Genomic DNA, 12,318 nt, shown 5'->3' on the forward strand with positions numbered 1-12,318 from the left:
GATACTGGTAAACCGGTTGTTGGGCAGCTTGCCCAGGTTGATACTGTCCCTGGTACGGAGGTTGAACAAATTGAGGTTGAGTAGTAACAACCGTACTTGTACCAGGTTGGCCTGCAGGCATCTGGACTGTGGTTTGAACCGTGGGTCCAGACAACGGTACAGATGTCTGAGGAGTGGTTACAGGGACAGTAGAAACCGGAGCTGCCGATACTCCAGAAGTAAGCATGGTAGATGAAGCGGTAGTTGCTGCAGCCGTGTGAGGTGGAGTACCAGGTGCAATTGGCGGCTGAGTAACTACAGAAGTTACAGGGGTCTGAACACTTGACTGGACAGGTTGCGGTTGCTGGGGTGGACCAGGAACTGCAGGTTGTCCTGCTTGAGGTACCGACTGTATACTTGGTTGCGACATCTGTTGACCCTGTGACGGATCCCATGTTAACATTCCAGGGTATTGACTCGTAACAGGTTGAGGATACTGAGATCCATAGCCGTATTGAGGATAGGGTTGATAACTGTAAGGTGCAGTCCCATATGATTGCCCTTGAGGTGGTTGATAACCTTGACCAGGGTATTGACCCGTAGGTTGATAACCTTGAGGTAAATACGAATACTGGGGTTGACCTTGACCTTGAGGTTGGTATCCTTGAGGTTGATACCCTTGGGGTTGATACCCTTGGGGTTGCCATCCTTGAGGTTGCCATCCTTGAGGTTGATATTGATACTGAGGTTGACTTTGGGGTACATATTGAGGCTGGGGTTGATACCCTTGGGGTTGATACCCTTGGGGTTGATACCCTTGAGGTTGCCCCCCAGTCACGAATGAAGTACCTTGAGGTTGCCCCCCAGGCATTAACGAAGGTTGCCCCCCAGGCGGTAATTGGCCACCTTGAGGTTGGTTAATGGGAGTTGAACCTGACATCATATAAACTTCACCTATACTCAATGGTACATTACCACTGTTTCCAACTAATAACCCATGATCAATGGGTTGAGGAGATGCTCCCGCAAAGGTACCAGAAAGTGATTGATACCCAGTAGGAACAGAAGGACCGCCATGTAAAAATGATTCAGGACTTTGTGAAAACACAGATGACTGACCAGACATATTTACAGGAGAATGAATTCCTCTAGGTGGAACCGGAGTACGAGGTGTAGAAAAACCTACTGAGTTGTCTAAAAAATTGGTTAATGCAAGGTACCAAGATTCACTTCTAGGAGGACTGTAAAAGATGGATTCACGCTCCCTTAGATCAAGGGTAATTAGATCTTCAGAATCAGAAACGCCTATTTCTTCCTCTGGAACAAGTTCTTCTATAGCAATTAATCCAACAGGAAGATTTTCGGTGATAATTCTTTCTATTCTTGGTGAATCAGGAACACTAGGAGTTGGAGTAACAGGTTCTGAAATTTCAGGTTCTTCGCCTGTTTCACTGGCAGATGAAAAACTACCAGCAAGCTCGGAAACTGTAACAGCTTCGGGATTGTAACCTGTTTCTAAACTTTGGTAATCTGGATGGACTACCAAGGAAGATTCTCCTTCTTCAGGTGATCCTACTCTACTGCCACTAGGAGGAGTTACAAGGACCTTTAACCCTTCTAAATTACCTGGGTCGTCTCGAGGAGGGGATCCCCTAAGTCTACGGGATCTTCTCAACAATTCGGCCACAGAAACAACTTCAGGAGACTGGCCCGCAATTCGACGGGACCTTCTCGGTAATTCCGCCACAATTAAAGATTTTAACTACAACACACGAAAACAAAGTAAAAAATTTCAAATCAAACCACCTAAAGTCTTCTAAAGAACCAATCAAATTTGAAGCACACGCCTAAATAATCTAGAGCGTCAAACCACACACAAACAGTAGTCTTCCGGACCAAAAGCGCTAGTTGGTGATTAGGCCCAACCTCGCAGGATTCAGTACAGAAATAGTGGGTGGAACAGTTACCCCGGCAACCTGCTTAATGAATAGACTGGACCAAGTTCCTCCACTTTAACCGTCTCGAAGTGAAGCGAACCCCCCAGAAAATCCAAGTGAGTATAACCGACGTCTGCTCCAGGTACAGTGGGACCTTCCCTCCACCGTCACCTTGGGTAGAATCCTAGATATTATGGCCACTAAGGTTACCAATCACAACAATTACACCTGGGGGAACAGTCTAAACTCCGACAGCACGCAAGGGCAGAGTAGCAAGCTCCAATCCCCTTACCGGCTCCTTGACAACAATCCAAGGTTTACCGATAAGTGACCCCTGGCTCCTCGACAATGGTTAATCCGAGGTTTACCGTTTGTAATACGTACTGCCTGGCGTCGTTCCCAACGAGGGAGGAATGATCCCCTCACTGGTTCGGACACGAGCTCGTGCTTCTCCTTTAAGAGGAGCTTTCCCAGAATGTAACTGAAACAATTGGATTTGTTCTACTCAAGATAGACTATCTGTTTGGTTTTGTAGTCTTGGAGAGTTAAGTACTCACCTACTCCAAGACCCTAGCCTAAGCTATGTTGGTGCTTCAGAGCCCTAGAAAAATAAAGATTACTAGATTGATTTTAATTTAAGCGTTACTTTTAAGGTTGTTTCTTAAGTCAAAAGGTGATGGAAGTGAAACTAGTGGTGTGTTGACTCGACTCGAAACCACTACAAAATGCACCTAGAATGATTTATCCACTACTTTACTTTTTCGATGAATTGCTTAACTAAAAAGTTGAGAGAATGCAATCTTTATAAAAGCAACTTCTTAATTGAAGACAATCAAAGAAACAATTCGTTTTTCTTTTCCAAGCATAAAAACATAACTTCTCTTTACATGCACGAAAAAACTCTTTTCTTCTTTTGAAAACAAAAAGCTACTTGAAACAAGACTTTTTAAGAAGATGTTTTTGTATTTTTCTTTTAATAAAGCAAGTAAATCTAATGTAACCAAAAAATCAATCTTAACAACTCTTAAAATCTATGAAAATGCACTCATAAGCAAACTAAAGGCAAATTTACTCTAAGCAATCTTAACGAGGCCAAAACTAACAATGATTATTTCTAAGGTGTTTTACTTGATCACAATCAAATCAAGGACTAGCTTATTGCAGAATCAAAAACTAGCCAAAACAAAACTCTAATCTTTTTGTTCTTTTTGTAAAATGGAAATCAATACTTTATAAACAAGCAAATTCGAAATTTGACCCAAAACAACTCAAATGACAAGTTGCTCACACAAGGAGACTTTACGACAGGCCCGACTTCTAAGAAGGTTGACTAACCAGAGAGATCTAAGGCTGGACAACTTTCTACTATCAAAGTCACTACAAAGCCTATGCAAAAATCAAACCCTAGGTCGAAACTTCGTTGAAAACCACTAAAACACTCAAAGCTCACAAAACAAGTTTAGGTGAAAATTCTTGACAGGGTACTAAAGGATCTGGGCAGAAAACACTAAGAAAAAACAAAATCTAAAAGCAATTTAAAGCAAAAATGGAATTTTCTAAGTTTTACAGGAAGACGCAGGCAACCCGTTGTCACAGGTGCGGCCCCGCTCTGTGCAGACGGCAACAGCGCGTCCAAAGACGCACTGTGCAGTACTCAGAGGGTGCGTCCTTCTGGAAAAATGAAGAAAAACCAAATCTAACTAAATCTAAAGCTAAGCCACCCAAATACTAATTCTCACAGTCAAAAACCAGAAAATAAAAATGATTTTCTCAAAGCAAAGTTCATATAAAGGAAAAGACTCTCTCATTAATGGATATCCCCAGCGGAGTCGCCAATTTGTCACACGGAATCTGTCAAGGGTGCGGACACGACTGACCTTCCTAGAAGTCTAAGACATTCTAATGACAAACAAGACAAAATGGAGTGATCTTTCTCTAAATACACCTTTTACAACATGAAAACTACAAGTGTTTAGGCTTACCTTATTCCAAAACGCTGTTGTTGAAGTCCGTTCTTGACGATCCGGATGAGCTCCTCCTTCAAGTCAATTCCTGCAACCACAAACAATCAAACAATTACCAAGCACTTGCATTTCATATAATAAAACATATATTCAACATGCAGACCAAGGAACACATGAAATAACTCATTAACACAAGCTATTGAGAAAAATAAACCAGTTTGTATTAATAACGAAACAAAGAAACTCTTACAACCTGGCCTTGGTGTTGTGCAAGTTCCTCCCAGGGTCCATCAAGGGTTTTCCTCTACTTTGACAAAGCTCACCCTCTCCCAAGTAGAATCAAGTGAAGACAATCTCTCCTCACAAAGGCTCTAATGGAAGACCTAAATCCTGCAGCATTTACCCAAAGAAAATGTATAGCTCCAACCTCCTCTCCTTCTGGCTCAATGCCTTTATTTATAGTGTTGTAAAGAGGTTATTCAGGTCCACTATCAATGGGATCATCCCCCTCTTTGGGTGGGATAGCTCCCTTATTGATGGGATAAGTTCCCCCTTAATAGAGATACATGAACCAACTGGAGGCGCATCCATTTCATCAAACCGACCTCTAGAATGTTCTAGAAGTAACCACAAGTAACTTTTTCAAGATAAAACTCGCGCATTTTGCCTTTTACAGAGGGACGCACCTGTCCCTTAACATACAGAGCGTCCTGGACGCAGATTTTGTGAACAAGGTCAGCGTCCCCGCAGGTAAGGCTAGAGAGAACCTGCGACCCCAGAGATAAACATAGTTTTTACAAGACTTTCTCTCTTCTTTGAGTTTGAGATGGATAACAGAGGCATGAGACTTGCCTAAGAGGGTAGCATGACTGTTGATTTGAGCCATACTAACTGTAAGTAGTCAAGGTGACATTTTTTAGTGTAACAATGTGGAAAGTGTTGAATGATTTATTCCAAAGCAAGAGCGATCAAAGGAAGTTGTCACTCAAGGATAAACTTAGAAACATTAATTGTGAGAATGGAGACAGTATGCCCAGGTATCTCACGAAGTTCACCCAATGCTAGGATGAGTTGGGAAGTTTGGGGTAACTATTGATGATGAGGACTTGGTGAGCTTGGATCTCCTTGTTCTTCCGAAGAGTTGGCATTCCTATCAGGACTCTGTCAATGGTCGGGAGAAATTTCCAGGATGGGAGAGACTTTGGTCGGATCTTGTGCAAGAGGAGATCAGACGGAGCACCAGAGACAGTTCTTCATCCATGCATGATGAGGAGAACTGTGCGTTAGTGAGTAAGGTGAAGAAGGGGAAGGAGAAGGGTTCTCTTTTTGAATCTAGTTCTTCCAATGATGGGAAGAAGGTTGACAAATCAAAAGTGTGATTCTTTCGTTGTCATGAGTTGGGCCATTATGCTACTAATTGCCCAAAGAAGAAGTCCAAGAAGGGATCTGGGGAAGGATCTAAAGGTGAGGCACTTTCTTCACAATTTGAGTTGGATTTCACACTCTTCACATACATGGTTTCATCCATGGTGGGAAGTGGTTGGTTTCTTGATCATGGAGCTTCCTTCCACATGACCGATGACAAGAGTTTGTTTAGTACTTTTGAGGAGAAAGATCTCCAGATACTCATAGTGATGGGTAATGATGAGAAGTATAGTGTCTCAGGTGTAGGCACGGTTATTTTTCAGAGGGAGCATGGAGCTCACCTTACCTTGACCGATGTCAAGTATGTACCAAGACTGAAGAGAAACTTGGTGTTGATCGCGATGCTGGAAGACAGAGGCTATGATGTAGTCTTCAATGAGGGAAAGGTTTTCCTTGGACACATCATCACTAGACATGTGAAGCAGATTGGTTCATGGGTCAAGAACCTGTATGCTCTTGAGGTTCAAGATGCATGCAAAGCCTTGAGCAGCGAGGCAACTGATGGAGACTTGGTGGTTGAGAGGGAGCATATATTACCTCTCAAGAAGTCTCAGACAATTGTGGAGGAGCCACGATTGGTGCAACAGCTTCAGGAGGTTGTGGAGGAGCCACAACAAGGGAAGATGAGAGGAGATCGAGTAGAGACATCTACTCATGCAGAGACCTCCAGTAGGGGGAAACTTTGAGCTGGCTGGGCAGAGGGATCGCATGTAGCCATACCTTCAGGTAAGAGGTGGGGTGATGTGGATTGATCGTCCCAAGGAGGGGGGGCAGGATCCTTGAGGTACCCAACCTCTTGGATGAGACCTTGCTACGGGAGCCCCGATGTGGAGTAGCAGGAACTAACTTATTGGGTAGAGACAGATGCGGATGGAGCAGCAGAGAGAGTGACAGTGTAGGGAATCCCAGGACAGCACATAGCTAGCAGGCTTTAGTAATGCGAGAGGCACAAGTGTTTTTCACAGTGCTAGGTGGCACAGAGAAGTGTGCAATGGTGTGAGATGCATGGAGATGTTGCAGTAGCGCAGATGTCAGAGAGGGAGCACTTGTCAGTAGCAGGTAGAGCTTTAGCATCAGAGTATGTTCCTAGCCCAACAGAGTGATCAGTTGGGAGTGTTTTTGTTCCAAGTGTTGTTGGAGCAAGTGGACCAGGCAAGTGTGTTGCATGCAGAACATTCCAGAGTTGCAGGATAGGGGTTGCTGATAATCCATGTCTTGTTGAGAGGGAGTGTTGAGAATGCAACAAGATGATGGAGCTTAGTGGAAAGAAGTCGCCTTCACTAAGTGGGCCCGCAGGCTATTTTTGGCGCAAAGTCTATTTTTAGACATATGGATCATGGTCTATGAGTTGCAGGATGCTATTTTTGGATGATTGATCATGTTGGTAAAAATAGATGGACTTCTATTTTCAGACATATGGCCAGGTTTCTATTTTTAGACTGTCAGGCTAAAAATAGAACAGTCGAATATTATTGTCTCATAATAATATTTGGACTATAAACATTATCTTATCCTCTTGGAGCACTTCAGTTTGAGCTACAGATGTGGCACATGCAGCTGTCAGATGGAAATACACTTTTCTTGTGGGTCAGTTGAGCTATTGCATGCAAGACTTCAGTTAGAACTCATTTGGTTGAGTTTGGTGGAGTTGACGGAGTTGTGTTCAGTTTGACTTGGTTGAACTAGTTGTATTTTAGTCTAACTAAAGAATACGCTAGTGATGAGTTGTGTGAGTTAAATATTAATTAATTCACTAATTATTAACTCATAAAGAAACTGAAGAATACATCAGCTAACTCAGTGCATGGACAGTTCAGTGGAGACAGGTGTTAGAGGTTGAGATTGCTATCAGTGGTGACTATAGTTGTACATGAGATCTTGCACAATCAATGGGATTGAGTTATGCCAATGAGGACTACGTAGTGTGGGCCAATATCAAGGTAATTGTAGCGTGTGCTCACGTGATTTTCACTTGGGATTGTGCAGTGGAAGCAGGTAAAGCAGCGGTGGAGATTTGAACCTGTGACTTGTTCGGATCTGAGCTAGTTTTGTGTGTAACAGGTGGAGATAGTACTGAGTACTTGTGAGGAGTATTGTACTATGTATTTTTACATGTTTTCAATCAATATAATATACAGATAGTGTGGGGTTTTCAGCTGTATGCTTTCCCCAAGTTACATACTATGTTAATGTGCGCATGCGATTGATGTTTCATTGTTTTTAATGCTACTAAATTGATGATCAACGTAGAGGAGGTTATGTATTGTGCATGTATTCTGCAATAGTGTATAATCGGGATAATCTCTGTGAATAATTGTGTAATGATTAAAAATTTCTACATGACACAAGGTTATGAAGTATGGGACACTGTTCAAAATGCCTTTATACCAACCGCAGATGAACAAGGTAAGAAGAATTTGGTAAATGATACAAAATCAAAGAATATTATTATCAGTGGACTTATTGAATCTTCTTATCATAAGGTGTTGGGTTGTAAAACCGCCACAAATGTATGGGACAAGCTTGCGAATATATATGCAGGTGACTCAAATGTCAAATATAGCTCATCATCCGATGAAGACAGTGACAGTGAAGAAGAAGCGAATGGGAGAGTATTGTTTATTGCCAAACACAATAAACAAGAGGTATAAAACAACAAAGAAGAAGGGTTGATCATAGAAAAATTTTCTAAGGAGGCAATCAAGTTTATAAAAGAGCTCAAGGCTGAGAAGATCTATTCCAATAATCTTGAAGAACAAGTTCAAGGTCTCAAAAATTGAAGTTGATGAACAGAAATGTATTGAAGAGTCACTTCAAAAGAAGTTGGAAGAAAGCAACCAAGAAAATGAAGCATTAGAAGCTGAAGTAGTCTCGTTGTGTAAGGAAGTGAAGAAGGGAAACACTGTCCAAAACTATGCAAACAACTCAAGGGAATTGGAAGAAATCAATAATCCAACAACACAAGACTTAAAGAGAGAAGTCCAAGAGAAGCAACAAGAACTCAACACAACATTTGCAGAGATTAGCAGGATCACGCAACAGATGCAGGAAATATAAATTTAATGGAAGGAATCTAATCAATGATACATATCCATTTTTGACCAAAAGCAAAAGGAATTAGAAACATATTCAATAGAAATAAGCAGGCTAAGGAATGAAAATGAGAAGCAGAAGGAACATATACAGGTTCTCAACAGAGAAGTAGATAAGACCACTCTTCTCAAGCTACATGTTGAGGAGGCAGAAAAAATAATGAAGATCTTGGAAAGAAGGTTTCAAGAAGATCTTTCTCGAAAGCAAGAAGAACTTGATGCAACCCATGATGAGATCAACAAACTCCAGGGATTGCAAAAAGGACACTTACAAGATAAGACAGATGAAGAAGCAAAAATGAAGGAAATTAAAGATGGTAAAGCTTTAGTTGATGAAGGTACAAGCTCCACAACTTCACAGGATGATTCTAGGAAGGAAGTTGATAAAAGTGAAAAGCCAAAGAAGAATGTTGCAACTCCAAAGAACAAGACCAATGTAATCAAGAATAAAGGACCACAACAAACTACAACACTGCCTCCAAAGAAGAATGAAAAATATTCCAGGTATGTTTTTTTATTTAATGGTTATTTCCTTTTATGTGATAATTGTGGAAATATGGCTAGGGATTATGAAGTTTTTGAATGGTACAATCATTATCTACAAAACCCTAGAAGCAAGTTTGCAGGATCACAAGACAGGTTCCATGATGATTTTGTCAAAAGAGAATACGTGCTAGATGGGCCAAATATTGAATATTTCAAATACCATAACTATCGCCATAGCGCTCGTGGTTGCAAATATCAGATGGAATCGCCCATGGACAAAATTGAATGCTTCAAGTGTCATAACTATGGGCACATGGCTGGAGATTGCAAGAATAAGAAGGTCTAGAAAAGTAAATAGGTACAGGAAGACAAAGTAGATAACAAGGTTTCATCAGTTATGCTTTCAGGATTTGTAAAAGAAAAAGGTCATGAGGAATTAGCAGTTGCTTCAGATAATGACTCAAGTCAAGATGGCCCGTTAGGTGACTCACTATTTTGAACAATCTGGCTTGTTGACTCAATGTTTGTACAGGAGGATTCTATGTAGCAGTATATGGCACAAGTCTATGATTGACAGGAAGGTAGTTTGAACAAGATGGTAATTTCATTAAATGCATAGGGGGAGCAAAACAATTGAAGGATTACAGGCTACCAAGAACAAGGCAAGATTAGTCTACAAAGGATATGCACAGGTTGAAGGAATCACTTTTGAAGAAAAGTTTTCACCAGTTTCCAGAATGGAAGCCATCCAGATGTTTCTCGCCTATGCATGTTCATGAAGAATAAAAGTCTACCAAATGGATGTTAAGTCAACATTTCTGAATGGTGAATTAGAATAAGAAGTTTACATCAAACAACCTAAAGGTTTTCTACTATCAGAAAAATAAGACTATGTTTGCAAGTTAAAGAAGGCTCTGTATAGTCTCAAGCAAGGTTCCAGAGAATGGTATGCTCATCTTGATGGATATCTATGTCAACAAGGGTTCAAGAAAGGTATCATTGATAGCAATTTTTATGAACAAATAGATAAATATAATTTAACAATCGTTGAGGTATATGTTGATGATGTAATCTTTGGTAGCAATGATGATCGACTAAGTAAGAACTTTGCTACAAAGATGCAAAGTGAGTTCGAGATGTCTTTACTTTGTGAGTTGACATACTTCTTAGGTCTTAAAATATCTTAGCAAGAGAAAGGAATATTTATATGTCAAGCCAAGTACATCAAGGAAATGCTCAAGAAATTCAAAATGGAAGATTGGAAACCCATCCTTACTCTGATGGTAACATGTTGCAAATTGATCATAGACGACTCCTCTAAGGATGTGGATAATAGGTTGTATAGATCTATGATTGTTATTCTTCTATATGTAATAGCCTCCTGACCAAATGCTATGACCAGACGTTATACAAGCAGTTGGACAAGTAGCAAGATTCCAAGCAGCACCAAAATAATCACATATTATTGTCGCCAAAAGAATTCTTTGATATCTAAAGGGAACAACAGAATATGGCTTGTGGTATCCCAAGGGAAACAATCTCATTATTCAAGCCTTTAAAGATGCAGATTGGGTAAGAAGCATTGATGATCATAAGAGTACTAGTGGAGCAACATTATATCTAGGTGGTTGTCTCATATCATGGTTGAGCAATAAAAAAACCTCAATCTCGTTATCTACAACAGAAGCAGAATACATTGCAGCGGAAGCTTGTTGTAATCAATTCCTTTGGATGAAACAAACTTTGCAAGATCTTCAAGTACAATTCAGTGAGCCTATTCCCATCTTCTTTGATAGCACCAGTGCCATCAACATCTCCAAGAATCCTGTCATGCATTCAAAAACAAAACACATTCCGATCAAATATCATTTTGTTAGAGAACAAGTTGCTAAAAATAATACCAAACTTGAATATGTTGGCACAAAAGAACAAATCACTAATATTTTCACTAAACCTTTACCTCATGAAGCATTTGAATATCTTCATCAAAAGCTTGGGATTCTCCCAAGTTCTCATTAGATTTTCCTTATTCATAAAATAAAGGGGGAGTGGAAGTGTGTACAAGTCTGCAGAATGGTTTTGTGTCATGGGGAGTGGTGGGCTCCAGTATTGTAGCAATAATGCTACAACTCCTGGAACTTCCTTCTTTAATTTTATCAACCCGGTAGTTCGTAACAAACTTGGAAGCGACGGTGCTGTATGCACAAGTACTAGCTCTTGCCGCAGCTGTCACTTGGTCAGCTGGCACAAGTCCTCTAGGGGCTCAAGCCAACTTCTATGAGCTCTTAGAAGAAGCTTTTTAACTGATGGACGAAAGCTAATCTCAAAAGAAGCTAATCTATTTGCAGAAAGGAACTGAAAGCCAACAAGAAACGCAAACCCTAGCAAACCCTAATTCTACCAGCTAGTCTTACTGATGCAGAGATGGGAATGCAAACTACTGAAAGAGATGCCATTACTTCTATGAAGGTGAAATGCATGTGTCTAGACTACCTCTATCTGAAGAAAACATCTTTTGTATTTTTGTCTCAATTATTAGAATTATCATGCATGTGCTTTTAACTAGCTTTTTACTGTGCAGAGGTGGATCAAAGAGGAGAAAGGCTTGAAAAAGGTTGGAAAAGTTCAGAGAGGGTCTAAGGGGTCCCTAACACCCTTCCAGAGAGTTTCACAACGTTTGGCTACCAGGAGACCACGTTTATGAGCTTCTACTGGAAGTCTGCAGGGGTTCTATAGGATGTTTCAGAATTTCTATAGGATGTTCAGTAATTCCTACAGGATGCTCTACAATCGGACTTTAGGTGATGGGTGAGTGGGAGAGGCTGCATGGGCGGATAGGGAGGTAGGAGAGGGGTTTGTAATGCCTTAGTGACTGAGAGATGAGATGATGAGGGGGTGTGCTAAGCTAGTTGGTCTGAAGGAGGGTAGAGGGAATGGAAGGCCGAAAAGGTAGGATAACGTGGGCAGTAGAGTAGTTGAGAGCCAGGGGGTCTAATTGGGAGATGAGAAGTTGGCCTGGGAAAGGCTTAGAAGGATGAGAAGGTGAGGGAGTAGCACTGCACAGTGCAAACTGAATCAAATCATCCACGTCTTGCATATAATCAAAACATTCCTAACTGCTTAATGGAACCAATGAACAGCAACGTTATTCTTAAGGAAAACCATGTATGGTACTGAAGCAAAGAAACATTCCAAGAGGTCTGAACGCATGGACAACTTCTACAAACGAAAATATTGCACCACAGATTGCATGAATTCGTAAACCAATGTTTTTGGTGGGTAGCACTGTCTGCAATTCCAGCCCCTAGAAAGAGGTGAAAATGAGTGTGCAGGCAACCCTTTTCTAGAACTTTTATCAACTCCAATCTCTTCACTCTATTCTAAACAGCTGAAGCAACTCTGTCTTATAACAATGACCTACTTAACCACACCAAG

The sequence above is a fragment of the Pinus tabuliformis genome, chromosome X (genome assembly GCF_031772625.1).
Source record: "Pinus tabuliformis cultivar Carrire ecotype Pingquan chromosome X, CPIR1, whole genome shotgun sequence".
NCBI lineage: Eukaryota > Viridiplantae > Streptophyta > Pinopsida > Pinales > Pinaceae > Pinus > Pinus tabuliformis.